Here is a 24,492-nt window from a genome sequence, read left to right on the forward strand (position 1 = left end):
GGTAGCAAAACACCCCTCCTTCAGTGTTTCCTGTGCAGGATGGGCAACGGCAGTTACTTGAAAAGCCGCTCCAGTGCCGGGAAGTTGCTTCTATGAAGGGGGCACCCAGATTTGAACTGGGGACCTCTTGATCTGCAGTAAAATGCTCTACCACTGAGCTATACCCCCAACAGAAAACTGCGGTGCATGTTTACACTTTCCACATACTACAGTGACAATTGTCTAAAACAACTCTCTTGTCTGCGCCTTTCAACAGTTTACGTGCAGCACAGATGTTTTGTATGTGGAACCTAACTCCAAAATGACTGTCTGACTTCAATGGCATTTGCATCGGAAATGGAAATGGCTGAGTGGTAGAGTCCAGATGGACGGAAGATATTGCTCCGATGACCTCGGCGCTGACCGTATGCACGTGCAATGCTTTCATGCTCTCGTTTCGGCGCTGCAGTGCATGTTTTGCAACATCTCACGATGCAACACGGATCTTCGTGTCTTTGAGGTGTTCATCAAAGAAGGAACCTTGCTGTGGTAGCAAAACACCCCTCCTTCAGTGTTTCCTGTGCAGGATGGGCAACGGCAGTTACTTGAAAAGCCGCTCCAGTGCAGGGAAGTTGCTTGTATAAAGGGGGCACCCAGATTTGAACTGGGGACCTCTGGATCTGCAGTCAAATGCTCTACCACTGAGCTAGACTCCCACGAGAAAAGGGCGGTGCATGTTTACACTTTCCACATACTACAATGACAATTGTCTAAAACAACTCTCTTGTCTGCGCCTTTCATCAGTTTACGTGCAGCACAGATGTTTTGTATGTGGAACCTAACTCCAAAATGACTGTCTGACTTCAATGGCATTTGCATCGGAAATGGAAATGGCTGAGTGGTAGAGTTCAGATGGACGGAAGATATTGCGCAGATGCACTCATAGAGTGCATCCGCGCTGACCGTATGCACGTGCAACGCTTTCATGCTCTCGTTTCTGCGATGCAGTGCATGTTTTGCAACATCTCACGATGCAACACGGATCTTCGCGTCTTTGAGGTGTTCATCGTAGAAGGAACCTTGCTGTGGTAGCAAAACACCCCTCCTTCAGTGTTTCCTGTGCAGGAGGGGCAACGGCAGTTACTTGAAAAGCCGCTCCAGTGTCGGGAAGTTGCTTGGAAAAGGGGGCACCCAGATTTGAACTGGGGACCTCTTGATCTGCAGTCAAATGCTCTACCACTGAGCTATACCCCCAACGGAAAACTGCGGTGCATGTTTATACTTTCCACACACTACAGTGACAATTGTCGAAAACAACTCTTTTGTCTGTGCCTTTCAACAGTTTACGTGCAGCACAGATGTTTTGTATGTGGAACCTAACTCCAAAATGACTGTCTGACTTCAATGGCATTTGCATCGGAAATGGAAATGGCTGAGTGGTAGAGTTCAGATGGACGGAAGATATTGCGCAGATGCACTCATCGAGTGCATCCGCGCTGACCATATGCACGTGCGATGCTTTCATGCTCTCGTTTCAGCGCTGCAGTGCATGTTTTGCAACATCTCACGATGCAACACGGATCTTCGTGTCTTTGAGGTGTTCATCGTAGAAGGAACCTTGCTGTGGTAGCAAAACACCCCTCCTTCAGTGTTTCCTGTGCAGGAGGGGCAACGGCAGTTACTTGAAAAGCCGCTCCAGTGCCGGGAAGTTGCTTGTATAAAGGGGGCACCCAGATTTGAACTGGGGACTTCTTGATCTGCAGTCAAATGCTCTACCACTGAGCTATACCCCCACCGGGAAACTGCGGTGCATGTTTACACTTTCCACATATTACAGTGACAATTGTCTAAAACAACTCTCTTGTCTGCGCCTTTCAACATTTTACGTGCAGTACAGATGTTTTGTATGTGGAACCTAACTCCAAAATGACTGTCTGACTTCAATGGCATTTGCATCGGAAATGGAAATGGCTGAGTGATGGACGGAAGATATTGCGCAGATGCACTCATCGAGTGCATCCGCGCTGACCGTATGTACGTGCAACGCTTTCATGCTCTCGTTTCGGGGCTGCAGTGCATGTTTTGCAACATCTCACGATGCAACACGGATCTTTGTGTCTTTGAGGTGTTCATCATAGAAGGAACCTTGCTGTGGTAGCAAAACACCCCTCCTTCAGTGTTTCCTGTGCAGGATGGGCAACGGCAGTTACTTGAAAAGCCGCTCCAGTGCCGGGAAGTTGCTTCTATGAAGGGGGCACCCAGATTTGAACTGGGGACCTCTTGATCTGCAGTAAAATGCTCTACCACTGAGCTATACCCCCAACAGAAAACTGCGGTGCATGTTTACACTTTCCACATACTACAGTGACAATTGTCTAAAACAACTCTCTTGTCTGCGCCTTTCAACAGTTTACGTGCAGCACAGATGTTTTGTATGTGGAACCTAACTCCAAAATGACTGTCTGACTTCAATGGCATTTGCATCGGAAATGGAAATGGCTGAGTGGTAGAGTCCAGATGGACGGAAGATATTGCTCCGATGACCTCGGCGCTGACCGTATGTACGTGCAATGCTTTCATGCTCTCGTTTCGGCGCTGCAGTGCATGTTTTGCAACATCTCACGATGCAACACGGATCTTCGTGTCTTTGAGGTGTTCATCAAAGAAGGAACCTTGCTGTGGTAGCAAAACACCCCTCCTTCAGTGTTTCCTGTGCAGGATGGGCAACGGCAGTTACTTGAAAAGCCGCTCCAGTGCAGGGAAGTTGCTTGTATAAAGGGGGCACCCAGATTTGAACTGGGGACCTCTTGATCTGCAGTCAAATGCTCTACCACTGAGCTATACCCCCAACGGAAAACTGCGGTGCATGTTTACACTTTCCACATACTACAGTGACAATTGTCTGAAACAACTCTGTTGTCTGTGCCTTTCAACAGTTTACGTGCAGCACAGATGTTTTGTATGTGGAACCTAACTCCAAAATGACTGTCTGACTTCAATGGCATTTGCATCGGAACTGGAAATGGCTGAGTGGTAGAGTTCAGATGGACGGAAGATATTGCGCAGATGCACTCATCGAGTGCATCCGCGCTGACCGTATGTACGTGCAACGCTTTCATGCTCTCGTTTCGGGGCTGCAGTGCATGTTTTGCAACATCTCACGATGCAACACGGATCTTTGTGTCTTTGAAGTGTTCATCATAGAAGGAACCTTGCTGTGGTAGCAAAACACCCCTCCTTCAGTGTTTCCTGTGCAGGATGGGCAACGGCAGTTACTTGAAAAGCCGCTCCAGTGCCGGGAAGTTGCTTGTATAAAGGGGGCACCCAGATTTGAACTGGGGACCTCTTGATCTGCAGTCAAATGCTCTACCACTGAGCTATACCCCCAATGGAAAACTGCGGTGCATGTTTATACTTTCCACACACTACAGTGACAATTGTCGAAAACAACTCTTTTGTCTGTGCCTTTCATCAGTTTACGTGCAGCACAGATGTTTTGTATGTGGAACCTAACTCCAAAATGACTGTCTGACTTCAATGGCATTTGCATCGGAAATGGAAATGGCTGAGTGGTAGAGTTCAGATGGACGGAAGATATTGCGCAGATGCACTCATCGAGTGCATCCGCGCTGACCATATGCACGTGCAATGCTTTCATGCTCTCGTTTCAGCGCTGCAGTGCATGTTTTGCAACATCTCACGATGCAACACGGATCTTCGTGTCTTTGAGGTGTTCATCGTAGAAGGAACCTTGCTGTGGTAGCAAAACACCCCTCCTTCAGTGTTTCCTGTGCAGGAGGAGCAACGGCAGTTACTTGAAAAGCCGCTCCAGTGCCGGGAAGTTGCTTGTATAAAGGGGGCTCCCCGATTTGAACTGGGGACCTCTTGATCTGCAGTCAAATGCTCGACCACTGAGCTATACCCCCACCGGGAAACTGCTGTGCATGTTTACACTTTCCACATATTACAGTGACAATTGTCTAAAACAACTCTCTTGTCTGCGCCTTTCAACAGTTTACGTGCAGCACAGATGTTTTGTATGTGGAACCTAACTCCAAAATGACTGTCTGACTTCAATGGCATTTGCATCGGAAATGGAAATGGCTGAGTGGTAGAGTCCAGATGGACGGAAGATATTGCTCCGATGACCTCGGCGCTGACCGTATGCACGTGCAATGCTTTCATGCTCTCGTTTCGGCGCTGCAGTGCATGTTTTGCAACATCTCACGATGCAACACGGATCTTCGTGTCTTTGAGGTGTTCATCAAAGAAGGAACCTTGATGTGGTAGCAAAACACCCCTCCTTCAGTGTTTCCTGTGCAGGATGGGCAACGGCAGTTACTTGAAAAGCCGCTCCAGTGCAGGGAAGTTGCTTGTATAAAGGGGGCACCCAGATTTGAACTGGGGACCTCTTGATCTGCAGTCAAATGCTCTACCACTGAGCTATACCCCCAACGGAAAACTGCGGTGCATGTTTACACTTTCCACATACTACAGTGACAATTGTCTGAAACAACTCTGTTGTCTGCGCCTTTCAACAGTTTACGTGCAGTACAGATGTTTTGTATGTGGAACCTAACTCCAAAATGACTGTCTGACTTCAATGGCATTTGCATAGGAAATGGAAATGGCTGAGTGGTAGAGTCCAGATGGACGGAAGATATTGCTCCGATGACCTCGGCGCTGACCGTATGCACGTGCAATGCTTTCATGCTCTCGTTTCGGCGCTGCAGTGCATGTTTTGCAACATCTCACGATGCAACACGGATCTTTGTGTCTTTGAGGTGTTCATCGTAGAAGGAACCTTGCTGTGGTAGCAAAACACCCCTCCTTCAGTGTTTCCTGTGCAGGATGGGCAACGGCAGTTACTTGAAAAGCCGCTCCAGTGCCGGGAAGTTGCTTCTATGAAGGGGGCACCCAGATTTGAACTGGGGACCTCTTGATCTGCAGTAAAATGCTCTACCACTGAGCTATACCCCCAACAGAAAACTGCGGTGCATGTTTACACTTTCCACATACTACAGTGACAATTGTCTAAAACAACTCTCTTGTCTGCGCCTTTCAACAGTTTACGTGCAGCACAGATGTTTTGTGTGTGGAACCTAACTCCAAAATGACTGTCTGACTTCAATGGCATTTGCATCGGAAATGGAAATGGCTGAGTGGTAGAGTCCAGATGGACGGAAGATATTGCTCCGATGACCTCGGCGCTGACCGTATGCACGTGCAATGCTTTCATGCTCTCGTTTCGGCGCTGCAGTGCATGTTTTGCAACATCTCACGATGCAACACGGATCTTCGTGTCTTTGAGGTGTTCATCAAAGAAGGAACCTTGCTGTGGTAGCAAAACACCCCTCCTTCAGTGTTTCCTGTGCAGGATGGGCAACGGCAGTTACTTGAAAAGCCGCTCCAGTGCAGGGAAGTTGCTTGTATAAAGGGGGCACCCAGATTTGAACTGGGGACCTCTGGATCTGCAGTCAAATGCTCTACCACTGAGCTAGACTCCCACGAGAAAAGGGCGGTGCATGTTTACACTTTCCACATACTACAATGACAATTGTCTAAAACAACTCTCTTGTCTGCGCCTTTCATCAGTTTACGTGCAGCACAGATGTTTTGTATGTGGAACCTAACTCCAAAATGACTGTCTGACTTCAATGGCATTTGCATCGGAAATGGAAATGGCTGAGTGGTAGAGTTCAGATGGACGGAAGATATTGCGCAGATGCACTCATAGAGTGCATCCGCGCTGACCGTATGCACGTGCAACGCTTTCATGCTCTCGTTTCTGCGATGCAGTGCATGTTTTGCAACATCTCACGATGCAACACGGATCTTCGCGTCTTTGAGGTGTTCATCGTAGAAGGAACCTTGCTGTGGTAGCAAAACACCCCTCCTTCAGTGTTTCCTGTGCAGGAGGGGCAACGGCAGTTACTTGAAAAGCCGCTCCAGTGTCGGGAAGTTGCTTGGAAAAGGGGGCACCCAGATTTGAACTGGGGACCTCTTGATCTGCAGTCAAATGCTCTACCACTGAGCTATACCCCCAACGGAAAACTGCGGTGCATGTTTATACTTTCCACACACTACAGTGACAATTGTCGAAAACAACTCTTTTGTCTGTGCCTTTCAACAGTTTACGTGCAGCACAGATGTTTTGTATGTGGAACCTAACTCCAAAATGACTGTCTGACTTCAATGGCATTTGCATCGGAAATGGAAATGGCTGAGTGGTAGAGTTCAGATGGACGGAAGATATTGCGCAGATGCACTCATCGAGTGCATCCGCGCTGACCATATGCACGTGCGATGCTTTCATGCTCTCGTTTCAGCGCTGCAGTGCATGTTTTGCAACATCTCACGATGCAACACGGATCTTCGTGTCTTTGAGGTGTTCATCGTAGAAGGAACCTTGCTGTGGTAGCAAAACACCCCTCCTTCAGTGTTTCCTGTGCAGGAGGGGCAACGGCAGTTACTTGAAAAGCCGCTCCAGTGCCGGGAAGTTGCTTGTATAAAGGGGGCACCCAGATTTGAACTGGGGACTTCTTGATCTGCAGTCAAATGCTCTACCACTGAGCTATACCCCCACCGGGAAACTGCGGTGCATGTTTACACTTTCCACATATTACAGTGACAATTGTCTAAAACAACTCTCTTGTCTGCGCCTTTCAACATTTTACGTGCAGTACAGATGTTTTGTATGTGGAACCTAACTCCAAAATGACTGTCTGACTTCAATGGCATTTGCATCGGAAATGGAAATGGCTGAGTGATGGACGGAAGATATTGCGCAGATGCACTCATCGAGTGCATCCGCGCTGACCGTATGTACGTGCAACGCTTTCATGCTCTCGTTTCGGGGCTGCAGTGCATGTTTTGCAACATCTCACGATGCAACACGGATCTTTGTGTCTTTGAGGTGTTCATCATAGAAGGAACCTTGCTGTGGTAGCAAAACACCCCTCCTTCAGTGTTTCCTGTGCAGGATGGGCAACGGCAGTTACTTGAAAAGCCGCTCCAGTGCCGGGAAGTTGCTTCTATGAAGGGGGCACCCAGATTTGAACTGGGGACCTCTTGATCTGCAGTAAAATGCTCTACCACTGAGCTATACCCCCAACAGAAAACTGCGGTGCATGTTTACACTTTCCACATACTACAGTGACAATTGTCTAAAACAACTCTCTTGTCTGCGCCTTTCAACAGTTTACGTGCAGCACAGATGTTTTGTATGTGGAACCTAACTCCAAAATGACTGTCTGACTTCAATGGCATTTGCATCGGAAATGGAAATGGCTGAGTGGTAGAGTCCAGATGGACGGAAGATATTGCTCCGATGACCTCGGCGCTGACCGTATGTACGTGCAATGCTTTCATGCTCTCGTTTCGGCGCTGCAGTGCATGTTTTGCAACATCTCACGATGCAACACGGATCTTCGTGTCTTTGAGGTGTTCATCAAAGAAGGAACCTTGCTGTGGTAGCAAAACACCCCTCCTTCAGTGTTTCCTGTGCAGGATGGGCAACGGCAGTTACTTGAAAAGCCGCTCCAGTGCAGGGAAGTTGCTTGTATAAAGGGGGCACCCAGATTTGAACTGGGGACCTCTTGATCTGCAGTCAAATGCTCTACCACTGAGCTATACCCCCAACGGAAAACTGCGGTGCATGTTTACACTTTCCACATACTACAGTGACAATTGTCTGAAACAACTCTGTTGTCTGTGCCTTTCAACAGTTTACGTGCAGCACAGATGTTTTGTATGTGGAACCTAACTCCAAAATGACTGTCTGACTTCAATGGCATTTGCATCGGAACTGGAAATGGCTGAGTGGTAGAGTTCAGATGGACGGAAGATATTGCGCAGATGCACTCATCGAGTGCATCCGCGCTGACCGTATGTACGTGCAACGCTTTCATGCTCTCGTTTCGGGGCTGCAGTGCATGTTTTGCAACATCTCACGATGCAACACGGATCTTTGTGTCTTTGAAGTGTTCATCATAGAAGGAACCTTGCTGTGGTAGCAAAACACCCCTCCTTCAGTGTTTCCTGTGCAGGATGGGCAACGGCAGTTACTTGAAAAGCCGCTCCAGTGCCGGGAAGTTGCTTGTATAAAGGGGGCACCCAGATTTGAACTGGGGACCTCTTGATCTGCAGTCAAATGCTCTACCACTGAGCTATACCCCCAATGGAAAACTGCGGTGCATGTTTATACTTTCCACACACTACAGTGACAATTGTCGAAAACAACTCTTTTGTCTGTGCCTTTCATCAGTTTACGTGCAGCACAGATGTTTTGTATGTGGAACCTAACTCCAAAATGACTGTCTGACTTCAATGGCATTTGCATCGGAAATGGAAATGGCTGAGTGGTAGAGTTCAGATGGACGGAAGATATTGCGCAGATGCACTCATCGAGTGCATCCGCGCTGACCATATGCACGTGCGATGCTTTCATGCTCTCGTTTCAGCGCTGCAGTGCATGTTTTGCAACATCTCACGATGCAACACGGATCTTCGTGTCTTTGAGGTGTTCATCGTAGAAGGAACCTTGCTGTGGTAGCAAAACACCCCTCCTTCAGTGTTTCCTGTGCAGGAGGAGCAACGGCAGTTACTTGAAAAGCCGCTCCAGTGCCGGGAAGTTGCTTGTATAAAGGGGGCTCCCCGATTTGAACTGGGGACCTCTTGATCTGCAGTCAAATGCTCGACCACTGAGCTATACCCCCACCGGGAAACTGCTGTGCATGTTTACACTTTCCACATATTACAGTGACAATTGTCTAAAACAACTCTCTTGTCTGCGCCTTTCAACAGTTTACGTGCAGCACAGATGTTTTGTATGTGGAACCTAACTCCAAAATGACTGTCTGACTTCAATGGCATTTGCATCGGAAATGGAAATGGCTGAGTGGTAGAGTCCAGATGGACGGAAGATATTGCTCCGATGACCTCGGCGCTGACCGTATGCACGTGCAATGCTTTCATGCTCTCGTTTCGGCGCTGCAGTGCATGTTTTGCAACATCTCACGATGCAACACGGATCTTCGTGTCTTTGAGGTGTTCATCAAAGAAGGAACCTTGATGTGGTAGCAAAACACCCCTCCTTCAGTGTTTCCTGTGCAGGATGGGCAACGGCAGTTACTTGAAAAGCCGCTCCAGTGCAGGGAAGTTGCTTGTATAAAGGGGGCACCCAGATTTGAACTGGGGACCTCTTGATCTGCAGTCAAATGCTCTACCACTGAGCTATACCCCCAACGGAAAACTGCGGTGCATGTTTACACTTTCCACATACTACAGTGACAATTGTCTGAAACAACTCTGTTGTCTGCGCCTTTCAACAGTTTACGTGCAGTACAGATGTTTTGTATGTGGAACCTAACTCCAAAATGACTGTCTGACTTCAATGGCATTTGCATAGGAAATGGAAATGGCTGAGTGGTAGAGTCCAGATGGACGGAAGATATTGCTCCGATGACCTCGGCGCTGACCGTATGCACGTGCAATGCTTTCATGCTCTCGTTTCGGCGCTGCAGTGCATGTTTTGCAACATCTCACGATGCAACACGGATCTTTGTGTCTTTGAGGTGTTCATCGTAGAAGGAACCTTGCTGTGGTAGCAAAACACCCCTCCTTCAGTGTTTCCTGTGCAGGATGGGCAACGGCAGTTACTTGAAAAGCCGCTCCAGTGCCGGGAAGTTGCTTCTATGAAGGGGGCACCCAGATTTGAACTGGGGACCTCTTGATCTGCAGTAAAATGCTCTACCACTGAGCTATACCCCCAACAGAAAACTGCGGTGCATGTTTACACTTTCCACATACTACAGTGACAATTGTCTAAAACAACTCTCTTGTCTGCGCCTTTCAACAGTTTACGTGCAGCACAGATGTTTTGTATGTGGAACCTAACTCCAAAATGACTGTCTGACTTCAATGGCATTTGCATCGGAAATGGAAATGGCTGAGTGGTAGAGTCCAGATGGACGGAAGATATTGCTCCGATGACCTCGGCGCTGACCGTATGCACGTGCAATGCTTTCATGCTCTCGTTTCGGCGCTGCAGTGCATGTTTTGCAACATCTCACGATGCAACACGGATCTTCGTGTCTTTGAGGTGTTCATCAAAGAAGGAACCTTGCTGTGGTAGCAAAACACCCCTCCTTCAGTGTTTCCTGTGCAGGATGGGCAACGGCAGTTACTTGAAAAGCCGCTCCAGTGCAGGGAAGTTGCTTGTATAAAGGGGGCACCCAGATTTGAACTGGGGACCTCTGGATCTGCAGTCAAATGCTCTACCACTGAGCTAGACTCCCACGAGAAAAGGGCGGTGCATGTTTACACTTTCCACATACTACAATGACAATTGTCTAAAACAACTCTCTTGTCTGCGCCTTTCATCAGTTTACGTGCAGCACAGATGTTTTGTATGTGGAACCTAACTCCAAAATGACTGTCTGACTTCAATGGCATTTGCATCGGAAATGGAAATGGCTGAGTGGTAGAGTTCAGATGGACGGAAGATATTGCGCAGATGCACTCATAGAGTGCATCCGCGCTGACCGTATGCACGTGCAACGCTTTCATGCTCTCGTTTCTGCGATGCAGTGCATGTTTTGCAACATCTCACGATGCAACACGGATCTTCGCGTCTTTGAGGTGTTCATCGTAGAAGGAACCTTGCTGTGGTAGCAAAACACCCCTCCTTCAGTGTTTCCTGTGCAGGAGGGGCAACGGCAGTTACTTGAAAAGCCGCTCCAGTGTCGGGAAGTTGCTTGGAAAAGGGGGCACCCAGATTTGAACTGGGGACCTCTTGATCTGCAGTCAAATGCTCTACCACTGAGCTATACCCCCAACGGAAAACTGCGGTGCATGTTTATACTTTCCACACACTACAGTGACAATTGTCGAAAACAACTCTTTTGTCTGTGCCTTTCAACAGTTTACGTGCAGCACAGATGTTTTGTATGTGGAACCTAACTCCAAAATGACTGTCTGACTTCAATGGCATTTGCATCGGAAATGGAAATGGCTGAGTGGTAGAGTTCAGATGGACGGAAGATATTGCGCAGATGCACTCATCGAGTGCATCCGCGCTGACCATATGCACGTGCGATGCTTTCATGCTCTCGTTTCAGCGCTGCAGTGCATGTTTTGCAACATCTCACGATGCAACACGGATCTTCGTGTCTTTGAGGTGTTCATCGTAGAAGGAACCTTGCTGTGGTAGCAAAACACCCCTCCTTCAGTGTTTCCTGTGCAGGAGGGGCAACGGCAGTTACTTGAAAAGCCGCTCCAGTGCCGGGAAGTTGCTTGTATAAAGGGGGCACCCAGATTTGAACTGGGGACTTCTTGATCTGCAGTCCAAGCTCTACCACTGAGCTATACCCCCACCGGGAAACTGCGGTGCATGTTTACACTTTCCACATATTACAGTGACAATTGTCTAAAACAACTCTCTTGTCTGCGCCTTTCAACAGTTTACGTGCAGTACAGATGTTTTGTATGTGGAACCTAACTCCAAAATGACTGTCTGACTTCAATGGCATTTGCATCGGAAATGGAAATGGCTGAGTGATGGACGGAAGATATTGCGCAGATGCACTCATCGAGTGCATCCGCGCTGACCGTATGTACGTGCAACGCTTTCATGCTCTCGTTTCGGGGCTGCAGTGCATGTTTTGCAACATCTCACGATGCAACACGGATCTTTGTGTCTTTGAGGTGTTCATCATAGAAGGAACCTTGCTGTGGTAGCAAAACACCCCTCCTTCAGTGTTTCCTGTGCAGGATGGGCAACGGCAGTTACTTGAAAAGCCGCTCCAGTGCCGGGAAGTTGCTTCTATGAAGGGGGCACCCAGATTTGAACTGGGGACCTCTTGATCTGCAGTAAAATGCTCTACCACTGAGCTATACCCCCAACAGAAAACTGCGGTGCATGTTTACACTTTCCACATACTACAGTGACAATTGTCTAAAACAACTCTCTTGTCTGCGCCTTTCAACAGTTTACGTGCAGCACAGATGTTTTGTATGTGGAACCTAACTCCAAAATGACTGTCTGACTTCAATGGCATTTGCATCGGAAATGGAAATGGCTGAGTGGTAGAGTCCAGATGGACGGAAGATATTGCTCCGATGACCTCGGCGCTGACCGTATGTACGTGCAATGCTTTCATGCTCTCGTTTCGGCGCTGCAGTGCATGTTTTGCAACATCTCACGATGCAACACGGATCTTCGTGTCTTTGAGGTGTTCATCAAAGAAGGAACCTTGCTGTGGTAGCAAAACACCCCTCCTTCAGTGTTTCCTGTGCAGGATGGGCAACGGCAGTTACTTGAAAAGCCGCTCCAGTGCAGGGAAGTTGCTTGTATAAAGGGGGCACCCAGATTTGAACTGGGGACCTCTTGATCTGCAGTCAAATGCTCTACCACTGAGCTATACCCCCAACGGAAAACTGCGGTGCATGTTTACACTTTCCACATACTACAGTGACAATTGTCTGAAACAACTCTGTTGTCTGTGCCTTTCAACAGTTTACGTGCAGCACAGATGTTTTGTATGTGGAACCTAACTCCAAAATGACTGTCTGACTTCAATGGCATTTGCATCGGAACTGGAAATGGCTGAGTGGTAGAGTTCAGATGGACGGAAGATATTGCGCAGATGCACTCATCGAGTGCATCCGCGCTGACCGTATGTACGTGCAACGCTTTCATGCTCTCGTTTCGGGGCTGCAGTGCATGTTTTGCAACATCTCACGATGCAACACGGATCTTTGTGTCTTTGAAGTGTTCATCATAGAAGGAACCTTGCTGTGGTAGCAAAACACCCCTCCTTCAGTGTTTCCTGTGCAGGATGGGCAACGGCAGTTACTTGAAAAGCCGCTCCAGTGCCGGGAAGTTGCTTCTATGAAGGGGGCACCCAGATTTGAACTGGGGACCTCTTGATCTGCAGTAAAATGCTCTACCACTGAGCTATACCCCCAACAGGAAACTGCGGTGCATGTTTACACTTTCCACATACTACAGTGACAATTGTCTAAAACAACTCTCTTGTCTGCGCCTTTCATCAGTTTACGTGCAGCACAGATGTTTTGTATGTGGAACCTAACTCCAAAATGACTGTCTGACTTCAATGGCATTTGCATCGGAAATGGAAATGGCTGAGTGGTAGAGTTCAGATGGACGGAAGATATTGCGCAGATGCACTCATAGAGTGCATCCGCGCTGACCGTATGCACGTGCAACGCTTTCATGCTCTCGTTTCTGCGCTGCAGTGCATGTTTTGCAACATCTCACGATGCAACACGGACCTTCGTGACTTTGAGGTGTTCATCGTAGAAGGAACCTTGCTGTGGTAGCAAAACACCCCTCCTTCAGTGTTTCCTGTGCAGGAGGGGCAACGGCAGTTACTTGAAAAGCCGCTCCAGTGCCGGGAAGTTGCTTGGAAAAGGGGGCACCCAGATTTGAACTGGGGACCTCTTGATCTGCAGTCAAATGCTCTACCACTGAGCTATACCCACAATGGAAAACTGCGGTGCATGTTTATACTTTCCACACACTACAGTGACAATTGTCGAAAACAACTCTTTTGTCTGTGCCTTTCAACAGTTTACGTGCAGCACAGATGTTTTGTATGTGGAACCTAACTCCAAAATGACTGTCTGACTTCAATGGCATTTGCATCGGAACTGGAAATGGCTGAGTGGTAGAGTTCAGATGGACGGAAGATATTGCGCAGATGCACTCATAGAGTGCATCCGCGCTGACCGTATGTACGTGCAACGCTTTCATGCTCTCGTTTCGGGGCTGCAGTGCATGTTTTGCAACATCTCACGATGCACCACGGATCTTTGAGTCTTTGAGGTGTTCATCATAGAAGGAACCTTGCTGTGGTAGCAAAACACCCCTCCTTCAGTGTTTCCTGTGCAGGATGGGCAACGGCAGTTACTTGAAAAGCCGCTCCAGTGCAGGGAAGTTGCTTGTATAAAGGGGGCACCCAGATTTGAACTGGGGACCTCTTGATCTGCAGTCAAATGCTCTACCACTGAGCTATACCCACAATGGAAAACTGCGGTGCATGTTTATACTTTCCACACACTACAGTGACAATTGTCGAAAACAACTCTTTTGTCTGTGCCTTTCAACAGTTTACGTGCAGCACAGATGTTTTGTATGTGGAACCTAACTCCAAAATGACTGTCTGACTTCAATGGCATTTGCATCGGAAATGGAAATGGCTGAGTGGTAGAGTTCAGATGGACGGAAGATATTGCGCAGATGCACTCATCGAGTGCATCCGCGCTGACCATATGCACGTGCGATGCTTTCATGCTCTCGTTTCAGCGCTGCAGTGCATGTTTTGCAACATCTCACGATGCAACACGGATCTTCGTGTCTTTGAGGTGTTCATCGTAGAAGGAACCTTGCTGTGGTAGCAAAACACCCCTCCTTCAGTGTTTCCTGTGCAGGAGGAGCAACGGCAGTTACTTGAAAAGCCGCTCCAGTGCCGGGAAGTTGCTTGTATAAAGGGGGCTCCCCGATTTGAACTGGGGACCTCTTGATCTGCAGTCAAATGCTCGACCACTGAGCTATACCCCCACCGGGAAACTGCGGTGCATGTTTACACTTTCCACATATTACAGTGACAATTGTCTAAAACAACTCTCTTGTCTGCGCCTTTCAACAGTTTACGTGCAGCACAGATGTTTTGTATGTGGAACCTAACTCCAAAATGACTGTCTGACTTCAATGGCATTTGCATCGGAAATGGAAATGGCTGAGTGGTAGAGTCCAGATGGACGGAAGATATTGCTCCGATGACCTCGGCGCTGACCGTATGCACGTGCAATGCTTTCATGCTCTCGTTTCGGCGCTGCAGTGCATGTTTTGCAACATCTCACGATGCAACACGGATCTTCGTGTCTTTGAGGTGTTCATCAAAGAAGGAACCTTGATGTGGTAGCAAAACACCCCTCCTTCAGTGTTTCCTGTGCAGGATGGGCAACGGCAGTTACTTGAAAAGCTGCTCCAGTGCAGGGAAGTTGCTTGTATAAAGGGGGCACCCAGATTTGAACTGGGGACCTCTTGATCTGCAGTCAAATGCTCTACCACTGAGCTATACCCCCAACGGAAAACTGCGGTGCATGTTTACACTTTCCACATACTACAGTGACAATTGTCTGAAACAACTCTGTTGTCTGTGCCTTTCAACAGTTTACGTGCAGTACAGATGTTTTGTATGTGGAACCTAACTCCAAAATGACTGTCTGACTTCAATGGCATTTGCATAGGAAATGGAAATGGCTGAGTGGTAGAGTCCAGATGGACGGAAGATATTGCTCCGATGACCTCGGCGCTGACCGTATGCACGTGCAATGCTTTCATGCTCTCGTTTCGGCGCTGCAGTGCATGTTTTGCAACATCTCACGATGCAACACGGATCTTTGTGTCTTTGAGGTGTTCATCGTAGAAGGAACCTTGCTGTGGTAGCAAAACACCCCTCCTTCAGTGTTTCCTGTGCAGGATGGGCAACGGCAGTTACTTGAAAAGCCGCTCCAGTGCCGGGAAGTTGCTTCTATGAAGGGGGCACCCAGATTTGAACTGGGGACCTCTTGATCTGCAGTAAAATGCTCTACCACTGAGCTATACCCCCAACAGAAAACTGCGGTGCATGTTTACACTTTCCACATACTACAGTGACAATTGTCTAAAACAACTCTCTTGTCTGCGCCTTTCAACAGTTTACGTGCAGCACAGATGTTTTGTATGTGGAACCTAACTCCAAAATGACTGTCTGACTTCAATGGCATTTGCATCGGAAATGGAAATGGCTGAGTGGTAGAGTCCAGATGGACGGAAGATATTGCTCCGATGACCTCGGCGCTGACCGTATGCACGTGCAATGCTTTCATGCTCTCGTTTCGGCGCTGCAGTGCATGTTTTGCAACATCTCACGATGCAACACGGATCTTCGTGTCTTTGAGGTGTTCATCAAAGAAGGAACCTTGCTGTGGTAGCAAAACACCCCTCCTTCAGTGTTTCCTGTGCAGGATGGGCAACGGCAGTTACTTGAAAAGCCGCTCCAGTGCAGGGAAGTTGCTTGTATAAAGGGGGCACCCAGATTTGAACTGGGGACCTCTTGATCTGCAGTCAAATGCTCTACCACTGAGCTAGACTCCCACGAGAAAAGGGCGGTGCATGTTTACACTTTCCACATACTACAATGACAATTGTCTAAAACAACTCTCTTGTCTGCGCCTTTCATCAGTTTACGTGCAGCACAGATGTTTTGTATGTGGAACCTAACTCCAAAATGACTGTCTGACTTCAATGGCATTTGCATCGGAAATGGAAATGGCTGAGTGGTAGAGTTCAGATGGACGGAAGATATTGCGCAGATGCACTCATAGAGTGCATCCGCGCTGACCGTATGCACGTGCAACGCTTTCATGCTCTCGTTTCTGCGATGCAGTGCATGTTTTGCAACATCTCACGATGCAACACGGATCTTCGCGTCTTTGAGGTGTTCATCGTAGAAGGAACCTTGCTGTGGTAGCAAAACACCCCTCCTTCAGTGTTTCCTGTGCAGGAGGGGCAACGGCAGTTACTTGAAAAGCCGCTCCAGTGTCGGGAAGTTGCTTGGAAAAGGGGGCACCCAGATTTGAACTGGGGACCTCTTGATCTGCAGTCAAATGCTCTACCACTGAGCTATACCCCCAACGGAAAACTGCGGTGCATGTTTATACTTTCCACACACTACAGTGACAATTGTCGAAAACAACTCTTTTGTCTGTGCCTTTCAACAGTTTACGTGCAGCACAGATGTTTTGTATGTGGAACCTAACTCCAAAATGACTGTCTGACTTCAATGGCATTTGCATCGGAAATGGAAATGGCTGAGTGGTAGAGTTCAGATGGACGGAAGATATTGCGCAGATGCACTCATCGAGTGCATCCGCGCTGACCATATGCACGTGCGATGCTTTCATGCTCTCGTTTCAGCGCTGCAGTGCATGTTTTGCAACATCTCACGATGCAACACGGATCTTCGTGTCTTTGAGGTGTTCATCGTAGAAGGAACCTTGCTGTGGTAGCAAAACACCCCTCCTTCAGTGTTTCCTGTGCAGGAGGGGCAACGGCAGTTACTTGAAAAGCCGCTCCAGTGCCGGGAAGTTGCTTGTATAAAGGGGGCACCCAGATTTGAACTGGGGACTTCTTGATCTGCAGTCAAATGCTCTACCACTGAGCTATACCCCCACCGGGAAACTGCGGTGCATGTTTACACTTTCCACATATTACAGTGACAATTGTCTAAAACAACTCTCTTGTCTGCGCCTTTCAACAGTTTACGTGCAGTACAGATGTTTTGTATGTGGAACCTAACTCCAAAATGACTGTCTGACTTCAATGGCATTTGCATCGGAAATGGAAATGGCTGAGTGATGGACGGAAGATATTGCGCAGATGCACTCATCGAGTGCATCCGCGCTGACCGTATGTACGTGCAACGCTTTCATGCTCTCGTTTCGGGGCTGCAGTGCATGTTTTGCAACATCTCACGATGCAACACGGATCTTTGTGTCTTTGAGGTGTTCATCATAGAAGGAACCTTGCTGTGGTAGCAAAACACCCCTCCTTCAGTGTTTCCTGTGCAGGATGGGCAACGGCAGTTACTTGAAAAGCCGCTCCAGTGCCGGGAAGTTGCTTCTATGAAGGGGGCACCCAGATTTGAACTGGGGACCTCTTGATCTGCAGTAAAATGCTCTACCACTGAGCTATACCCCCAACAGAAAACTGCGGTGCATGTTTACACTTTCCACATACTACAGTGACAATTGTCTAAAACAACTCTCTTGTCTGCGCCTTTCAACAGTTTACGTGCAGCACAGATATTTTGTATGTGGAACCTAACTCCAAAATGACTGTCTGACTTCAATGGCATTTGCATCGGAAATGGAAATGGCTGAGTGGTAGAGTCCAGATGGACGGAAGATATTGCTCCGATGACCTCGGCGCTGACCGTATGTACGTGCAATGCTTTCATGCTCTCGTTTCGGCGCTGCAGTGCATGTTTTGCAACATCTCACGATGCAACACGGATCTTCGTGTCTTTGAGGTGTTCATCAAAGAAGGAACCTTGCTGTGGTAGCAAAACACCCCTCCTTCAGTGTTTCCTGTGCAGGATGGGCAACGGCAGTTACTTGAAAAGCCGCTCCAGTGCAGGGAAGTTGCTTGTATAAAGGGGGCACCCAGATTTGAACTGGGGACCTCTTGATCTGCAGTCAAATGCTCTACCACTGAGCTATACCCCCAACGGAAAACTGCGGTGCATGTTTACACTTTCCACATACTACAGTGACAATTGTCTGAAACAACTCTGTTGTCTGTGCCTTTCAACAGTTTACGTGCAGCACAGATGTTTTGTATGTGGAACCTAACTCCAAAATGACTGTCTGACTTCAATGGCATTTGCATCGGAACTGGAAATGGCTGAGTGGTAGAGTTCAGATGGACGGAAGATATTGCGCAGATGCACTCATCGAGTGCATCCGCGCTGACCGTATGTACGTGCAACGCTTTCATGCTCTCGTTTCGGGGCTGCAGTGCATGTTTTGCAACATCTCACGATGCAACACGGATCTTTGTGTCTTTGAAGTGTTCATCATAGAAGGAACCTTGCTGTGGTAGCAAAACACCCCTCCTTCAGTGTTTCCTGTGCAGGATGGGCAACGGCAGTTACTTGAAAAGCCGCTCCAGTGCCGGGAAGTTGCTTCTATGAAGGGGGCACCCAGATTTGAACTGGGGACCTCTTGATTTGCAGTAAAATGCTCTACCACTGAGCTATACCCCCAACAGGAAACTGCGGTGCATGTTTACACTTTCCACATACTACAGTGACAATTGTCTAAAACAACTCTCTTGTCTGCGCCTTTCATCAGTTTACGTGCAGCACAGATGTTTTGTATGTGGAACCTAACTCCAAAATGACTGTCTGACTTCAATGGCATTTGCATCGGAAATGGAAATGGCTGAGTGGTAGAGTTCAGATGGACGGAAGATATTGCGCAGATGCACTCATAGAGTGCATCCGCGCTGACCGTATGCACGTGCAACGCTTTCATGCTCTCGTTTCTGCGCTGCAGTGCATGTTTTGCAACATCTCACGATGCACCACGGATCTTTGAGTCTTTGAGGTGTTCATCGTGGAAGGAACCTTGCTGTGGTAGCAAAACACCCCTCCTTCAGTGTTTCCTGTGCAGGATGGGCAACGGCAGTTACTTGAAAAGCCGCTCCAGTGCAGGGAAGTTGCTTGTATAAAGGGGGCACCCAGATTTGAACTGGGGACCTCTTGATCTGCAGTCAAATGCTCGACCACTGAGCTATACCCCCACCGGAAAACTGCGGTGCATGTTTACACTTTCCACATACTACAGTGACAATTGTCGAAAACAACTCTCTTGTCTGTGCCTTACAACAGTTTACGTGCAGCACAGATGTTTTGTATGTGGAACCTAACTCCAAAATGACTGTCTGACTTCAATGGCATTTGCATCGGAAATGGAAATGGCTGAGTGGTAGAGTTCAGATGGACGGAAGATATTGCGCAGATGCACTCATCGAGTGCATCCGCGCTGACCATGTGCACGTGCGATGCTTTCATGCTCTCGTTTCAGCGCTGCAGTGCATGTTTTGCAACATCTCACGATGCAACACGGATCTTCGTGTCTTTGAGGTGTTCATCGTAGAAGGAACCTTGCTGTGGTAGCAAAACACCCCTCCTTCAGTGTTTCCTGTGCAGGATGGGCAACGGCAGTTACTTGAAAAGCCGCTCCAGTGCAGGGAAGTTGCTTGTATCAAGGGGGCACCCAGATTTGAACTGGGGACCTCTTGATCTGCAGTCAAATGCTCTACCACTGAGCTATACCCCCAACAGAAAACTGCGGTGCATGTTTACACTTTCCACATACTACAGTGACAATTGTCTAAAACAACTCTCTTGTCTGCGCCTTTCAACAGTTTACGTGCAGCACAGATGTTTTGTATGTGGAACCTAACTCCAAAATGACTGTCTGACTTCAATGGCATTTGCATCGGAAATGGAAATGGCTGAGTGGTAGAGTCCAGATGGACGGAAGATATTGCTCCGATGACCTCGGCGCTGACCGTATGCACGTGCAATGCTTTCATGCTCTCGTTTCGGCGCTGCAGTGCATGTTTTGCAACATCTCACGATGCAACACGGATCTTCGTGTCTTTGAGGTGTTCATCAAAGAAGGAACCTTGCTGTGGTAGCAAAACACCCCTCCTTCAGTGTTTCCTGTGCAGGATGGGCAACGGCAGTTACTTGAAAAGCCGCTCCAGTGCAGGGAAGTTGCTTGTATAAAGGGGGCACCCAGATTTGAAATGGGGACCTCTGGATCTGCAGTCAAATGCTCTACCACTGAGCTAGACTCCCACGAGAAAAGGGCGGTGCATGTTTACACTTTCCACATACTACAATGACAATTGTCTAAAACAACTCTCTTGTCTGCGCCTTTCATCAGTTTACGTGCAGCACAGATGTTTTGTATGTGGAACCTAACTCCAAAATGACTGTCTGACTTCAATGGCATTTGCATCGGAAATGGAAATGGCTGAGTGGTAGAGTTCAGATGGACGGAAGATATTGCGCAGATGCACTCATAGAGTGCATCCGCGCTGACCGTATGCACGTGCAACGCTTTCATGCTCTCGTTTCTGCGCTGCAGTGCATGTTTTGCAACATCTCACGATGCACCACGGATCTTTGAGTCTTTGAGGTGTTCATCGTGGAAGGAACCTTGCTGTGGTAGCAAAACACCCCTCCTTCAGTGTTTCCTGTGCAGGAGGGGCAACGGCAGTTACTTGAAAAGCCGCTCCAGTGTCGGGAAGTTGCTTGGAAAAGGGGGCACCCAGATTTGAACTGGGGACCTTTTGATCTGCAGTCAAATGCTCTACCACTGAGCTATACCCCCAACGGAAAACTGCGGTGCATGTTTATACTTTCCACACACTACAGTGACAATTGTCGAAAACAACTCTTTTGTCTGTGCCTTTCAACAGTTTACGTGCAGCACAGATGTTTTGTATGTGGAACCTAACTCCAAAATGACTGTCTGACTTCAATGGCATTTGCATCGGAACTGGAAATGGCTGAGTGGTAGAGTTCAGATGGACGGAAGATATTGCGCAGATGCACTCATAGAGTGCATCCGCGCTGACCGTATGTACGTGCAATGCTTTCATGCTCTCGTTTCGGCGCTGCAGTGCATGTTTTGCAACATCTCACGATGCAACACGGATCTTCGTGTCTTTGAGGTGTTCATCAAAGAAGGAACCTTGATGTGGTAGCAAAACACCCCTCCTTCAGTGTTTCCTGTGCAGGATGGGCAACGGCAGTTACTTGAAAAGCCGCTCCAGTGCAGGGAAGTTGCTTGTATAAAGGGGGCACCCAGATTTGAACTGGGGACCTCTTGATCTGCAGTCAAATGCTCTACCACTGAGCTATACCCCCAACGGAAAACTGCGGTGCATGTTTACACTTTCCACATACTACAGTGACAATTGTCTGAAACAACTCTGTTGTCTGTGCCTTTCAACAGTTTACGTGCAGTACAGATGTTTTGTATGTGGAACCTAACTCCAAAATGACTGTCTGACTTCAATGGCATTTGCATAGGAAATGGAAATGGCTGAGTGGTAGAGTCCAGATGGACGGAAGATATTGCTCCGATGACCTCGGCGCTGACCGTATGCACGTGCAATGCTTTCATGCTCTCGTTTCGGCGCTGCAGTGCATGTTTTGCAACATCTCACGATGCAACACGGATCTTTGTGTCTTTGAGGTGTTCATCGTAGAAGGAACCTTGCTGTGGTAGCAAAACACCCCTCCTTCAGTGTTTCCTGTGCAGGATGGGCAACGGCAGTTACTTGAAAAGCCGCTCCAGTGCCGGGAAGTTGCTTCTATGAAGGGGGCACCCAGATTTGAACTGGGGACCTCTTGATCTGCAGTAAAATGCTCTACCACTGAGCTATACCCCCAACAGAAAACTGCGGTGCATGTTTACACTTTCCACATACTACAGTGACAATTGTCTAAAACAACTCTCTTGTCTGCGCCTTTCAACAGTTTACGTGCAGCACAGATGTTTTGTATGTGGAACCTAACTCCAAAATGACTGTCTGACTTCAATGGCATTTGCATAGGAAATGGAAATGGCTGAGTGGTAGAGTCCAGATGGACGGAAGATATTGCTCCGATGACCTCGGCGCTGACCGTATGCACGTGCAATGCTTTCATGCTCTCGTTTCGGCGCTGCAGTGCATGTTTTGCAACATCTCACGATGCAACACGGATCTTTGTGTCTTTGAGGTGTTCATCGTAGAAGGAACCTTGCTGTGGTAGCAAAACACCCCTCCTTCAGTGTTTCCTGTGCAGGATGGGCAACGGCAGTTACTTGAAAAGCCGCTCCAGTGCCGGGAAGTTGCTTCTATGAAGGGGGCACCCAGATTTGAACTGGGGACCTCTTGATCTGCAGTAAAATGCTCTACCACTGAGCTATACCCCCAACAGAAAACTGCGGTGCATGTTTACACTTTCCACATACTACAGTGACAATTGTCTAAAACAACTCTCTTGTCTGCGCCTTTCAACAGTTTACGTGCAGCACAGATGTTTTGTATGTGGAACCTAACTCCAAAATGACTGTCTGACTTCAATGGCATTTGCATCGGAAATGGAAATGGCTGAGTGGTAGAGTCCAGATGGACGGAAGATATTGCTCCGATGACCTCGGCGCTGACCGTATGCACGTGCAATGCTTTCATGCTCTCGTTTCGGCGCTGCAGTGCATGTTTTGCAACATCTCACGATGCAACACGGATCTTCGTGTCTTTGAGGTGTTCATCAAAGAAGGAACCTTGCTGTGGTAGCAAAACACCCCTCCTTCAGTGTTTCCTGTGCAGGATGGGCAACGGCAGTTACTTGAAAAGCCGCTCCAGTGCAGGGAAGTTGCTTGTATAAAGGGGGCACCCAGATTTGAACTGGGGACCTCTGGATCTGCAGTCAAATGCTCTACCACTGAGCTAGACTCCCACGAGAAAAGGGCGGTGCATGTTTACACTTTCCACATACTACAATGACAATTGTCTAAAACAACTCTCTTGTCTGCGCCTTTCATCAGTTTACGTGCAGCACAGATGTTTTGTATGTGGAACCTAACTCCAAAATGACTGTCTGACTTCAATGGCATTTGCATCGGAAATGGAAATGGCTGAGTGGTAGAGTTCAGATGGACGGAAGATATTGCGCAGATGCACTCATAGAGTGCATCCGCGCTGACCGTATGCACGTGCAACGCTTTCATGCTCTCGTTTCTGCGATGCAGTGCATGTTTTGCAACATCTCACGATGCAACACGGATCTTCGTGACTTTGAGGTGTTCATCGTAGAAGGAACCTTGCTGTGGTAGCAAAACACCCCTCCTTCAGTGTTTCCTGTGCAGGAGGGGCAACGGCAGTTACTTGAAAAGCCGCTCCAGTGCCGGGAAGTTGCTTGGAAAAGGGGGCACCCAGATTTGAACTGGGGACCTCTTGATCTGCAGTCAAATGCTCTACCACTGAGCTATACCCCCAACGGAAAACTGCGGTGCATGTTTATACTTTCCACACACTACAGTGACAATTGTCGAAAACAACTCTTTTGTCTGTGCCTTTCAACAGTTTACGTGCAGCACAGATGTTTTGTATGTGGAACCTAACTCCAAAATGACTGTCTGACTTCAATGGCATTTGCATCGGAACTGGAAATGGCTGAGTGGTAGAGTTCAGATGGACGGAAGATATTGCGCAGATGCACTCATAGAGTGCATCCGCGCTGACCGTATGTACGTGCAACGCTTTCATGCTCTCGTTTCGGGGCTGCAGTGCATGTTTTGCAACATCTCACGATGCACCACGGATCTTTGAGTCTTTGAGGTGTTCATCATAGAAGGAACCTTGCTGTGGTAGCAAAACACCCCTCCTTCAGTGTTTCCTGTGCAGGATGGGCAACGGCAGTTACTTGAAAAGCCGCTCCAGTGCAGGGAAGTTGCTTGTATAAAGGGGGCACCCAGATTTGAACTGGGGACCTCTTGATCTGCAGTCAAATGCTCTACCACTGAGCTATACCCCCAATGGAAAACTGCGGTGCATGTTTATACTTTCCACACACTACAGTGACAATTGTCGAAAACAACTCTTTTGTCTGTGCCTTTCAACAGTTTACGTGCAGCCCAGATGTTTTGTATGTGGAACCTAACTCCAAAATGACTGTCTGACTTCAATGGCATTTGCATCGGAAATGGAAATGGCTGAGTGGTAGAGTTCAGATGGACGGAAGATATTGCGCAGATGCACTCATCGAGTGCATCCGCGCTGACCATATGCACGTGCGATGCTTTCATGCTCTCGTTTCAGCGCTGCAGTGCATGTTTTGCAACATCTCACGATGCAACACGGATCTTCGTGTC

At 48.1% G+C, this 24,492-nt stretch overlaps 22 non-coding genes across 22 annotated transcripts; all 22 read right to left on the reverse strand.

Moving 5' to 3' along the window:
- Positions 1-1,161: 1,161 nt before the first annotated feature.
- Positions 1,162-1,233, reverse strand: trnac-gca (transfer RNA cysteine (anticodon GCA)). The gene has a single exon. It is a non-coding gene; the product is annotated as a tRNA-Cys (tRNA).
- A 467-nt stretch (positions 1,234-1,700) lies between these two features.
- On the reverse strand, positions 1,701-1,772 carry trnac-gca (transfer RNA cysteine (anticodon GCA)). Its single transcript has one exon. It is a non-coding gene; the product is annotated as a tRNA-Cys (tRNA).
- Positions 1,773-2,755: 983 nt separating this feature from the next.
- On the reverse strand, positions 2,756-2,827 carry trnac-gca (transfer RNA cysteine (anticodon GCA)). The gene has a single exon. It is a non-coding gene; the product is annotated as a tRNA-Cys (tRNA).
- Positions 2,828-3,294: 467 nt separating this feature from the next.
- On the reverse strand, positions 3,295-3,366 carry trnac-gca (transfer RNA cysteine (anticodon GCA)). Its single transcript has one exon. It is a non-coding gene; the product is annotated as a tRNA-Cys (tRNA).
- A 994-nt stretch (positions 3,367-4,360) lies between these two features.
- trnac-gca (transfer RNA cysteine (anticodon GCA)) lies at positions 4,361-4,432 on the reverse strand. Its single transcript has one exon. It is a non-coding gene; the product is annotated as a tRNA-Cys (tRNA).
- Positions 4,433-5,952: 1,520 nt separating this feature from the next.
- Positions 5,953-6,024, reverse strand: trnac-gca (transfer RNA cysteine (anticodon GCA)). The gene has a single exon. It is a non-coding gene; the product is annotated as a tRNA-Cys (tRNA).
- A 467-nt stretch (positions 6,025-6,491) lies between these two features.
- Positions 6,492-6,563, reverse strand: trnac-gca (transfer RNA cysteine (anticodon GCA)). The gene has a single exon. It is a non-coding gene; the product is annotated as a tRNA-Cys (tRNA).
- Positions 6,564-7,546: 983 nt separating this feature from the next.
- On the reverse strand, positions 7,547-7,618 carry trnac-gca (transfer RNA cysteine (anticodon GCA)). Its single transcript has one exon. It is a non-coding gene; the product is annotated as a tRNA-Cys (tRNA).
- Positions 7,619-8,085: 467 nt separating this feature from the next.
- trnac-gca (transfer RNA cysteine (anticodon GCA)) lies at positions 8,086-8,157 on the reverse strand. Its single transcript has one exon. It is a non-coding gene; the product is annotated as a tRNA-Cys (tRNA).
- Positions 8,158-9,151: 994 nt separating this feature from the next.
- Positions 9,152-9,223, reverse strand: trnac-gca (transfer RNA cysteine (anticodon GCA)). Its single transcript has one exon. It is a non-coding gene; the product is annotated as a tRNA-Cys (tRNA).
- Positions 9,224-10,743: 1,520 nt separating this feature from the next.
- trnac-gca (transfer RNA cysteine (anticodon GCA)) lies at positions 10,744-10,815 on the reverse strand. Its single transcript has one exon. It is a non-coding gene; the product is annotated as a tRNA-Cys (tRNA).
- A 1,521-nt stretch (positions 10,816-12,336) lies between these two features.
- Positions 12,337-12,408, reverse strand: trnac-gca (transfer RNA cysteine (anticodon GCA)). The gene has a single exon. It is a non-coding gene; the product is annotated as a tRNA-Cys (tRNA).
- A 2,610-nt stretch (positions 12,409-15,018) lies between these two features.
- Positions 15,019-15,090, reverse strand: trnac-gca (transfer RNA cysteine (anticodon GCA)). Its single transcript has one exon. It is a non-coding gene; the product is annotated as a tRNA-Cys (tRNA).
- Positions 15,091-16,610: 1,520 nt separating this feature from the next.
- trnac-gca (transfer RNA cysteine (anticodon GCA)) lies at positions 16,611-16,682 on the reverse strand. The gene has a single exon. It is a non-coding gene; the product is annotated as a tRNA-Cys (tRNA).
- Positions 16,683-17,149: 467 nt separating this feature from the next.
- On the reverse strand, positions 17,150-17,221 carry trnac-gca (transfer RNA cysteine (anticodon GCA)). The gene has a single exon. It is a non-coding gene; the product is annotated as a tRNA-Cys (tRNA).
- Positions 17,222-18,204: 983 nt separating this feature from the next.
- trnac-gca (transfer RNA cysteine (anticodon GCA)) lies at positions 18,205-18,276 on the reverse strand. The gene has a single exon. It is a non-coding gene; the product is annotated as a tRNA-Cys (tRNA).
- A 1,006-nt stretch (positions 18,277-19,282) lies between these two features.
- trnac-gca (transfer RNA cysteine (anticodon GCA)) lies at positions 19,283-19,354 on the reverse strand. The gene has a single exon. It is a non-coding gene; the product is annotated as a tRNA-Cys (tRNA).
- Positions 19,355-19,821: 467 nt separating this feature from the next.
- trnac-gca (transfer RNA cysteine (anticodon GCA)) lies at positions 19,822-19,893 on the reverse strand. The gene has a single exon. It is a non-coding gene; the product is annotated as a tRNA-Cys (tRNA).
- Positions 19,894-20,886: 993 nt separating this feature from the next.
- Positions 20,887-20,958, reverse strand: trnac-gca (transfer RNA cysteine (anticodon GCA)). The gene has a single exon. It is a non-coding gene; the product is annotated as a tRNA-Cys (tRNA).
- A 467-nt stretch (positions 20,959-21,425) lies between these two features.
- On the reverse strand, positions 21,426-21,497 carry trnac-gca (transfer RNA cysteine (anticodon GCA)). Its single transcript has one exon. It is a non-coding gene; the product is annotated as a tRNA-Cys (tRNA).
- A 2,047-nt stretch (positions 21,498-23,544) lies between these two features.
- Positions 23,545-23,616, reverse strand: trnac-gca (transfer RNA cysteine (anticodon GCA)). The gene has a single exon. It is a non-coding gene; the product is annotated as a tRNA-Cys (tRNA).
- Positions 23,617-24,083: 467 nt separating this feature from the next.
- Positions 24,084-24,155, reverse strand: trnac-gca (transfer RNA cysteine (anticodon GCA)). The gene has a single exon. It is a non-coding gene; the product is annotated as a tRNA-Cys (tRNA).
- Positions 24,156-24,492: the final 337 nt, after the last annotated feature.

Source organism: Chiloscyllium punctatum, chromosome 42, assembly GCF_047496795.1.
Source record: "Chiloscyllium punctatum isolate Juve2018m chromosome 42, sChiPun1.3, whole genome shotgun sequence".
Taxonomy (NCBI): Eukaryota; Metazoa; Chordata; class Chondrichthyes; order Orectolobiformes; family Hemiscylliidae; genus Chiloscyllium; species Chiloscyllium punctatum.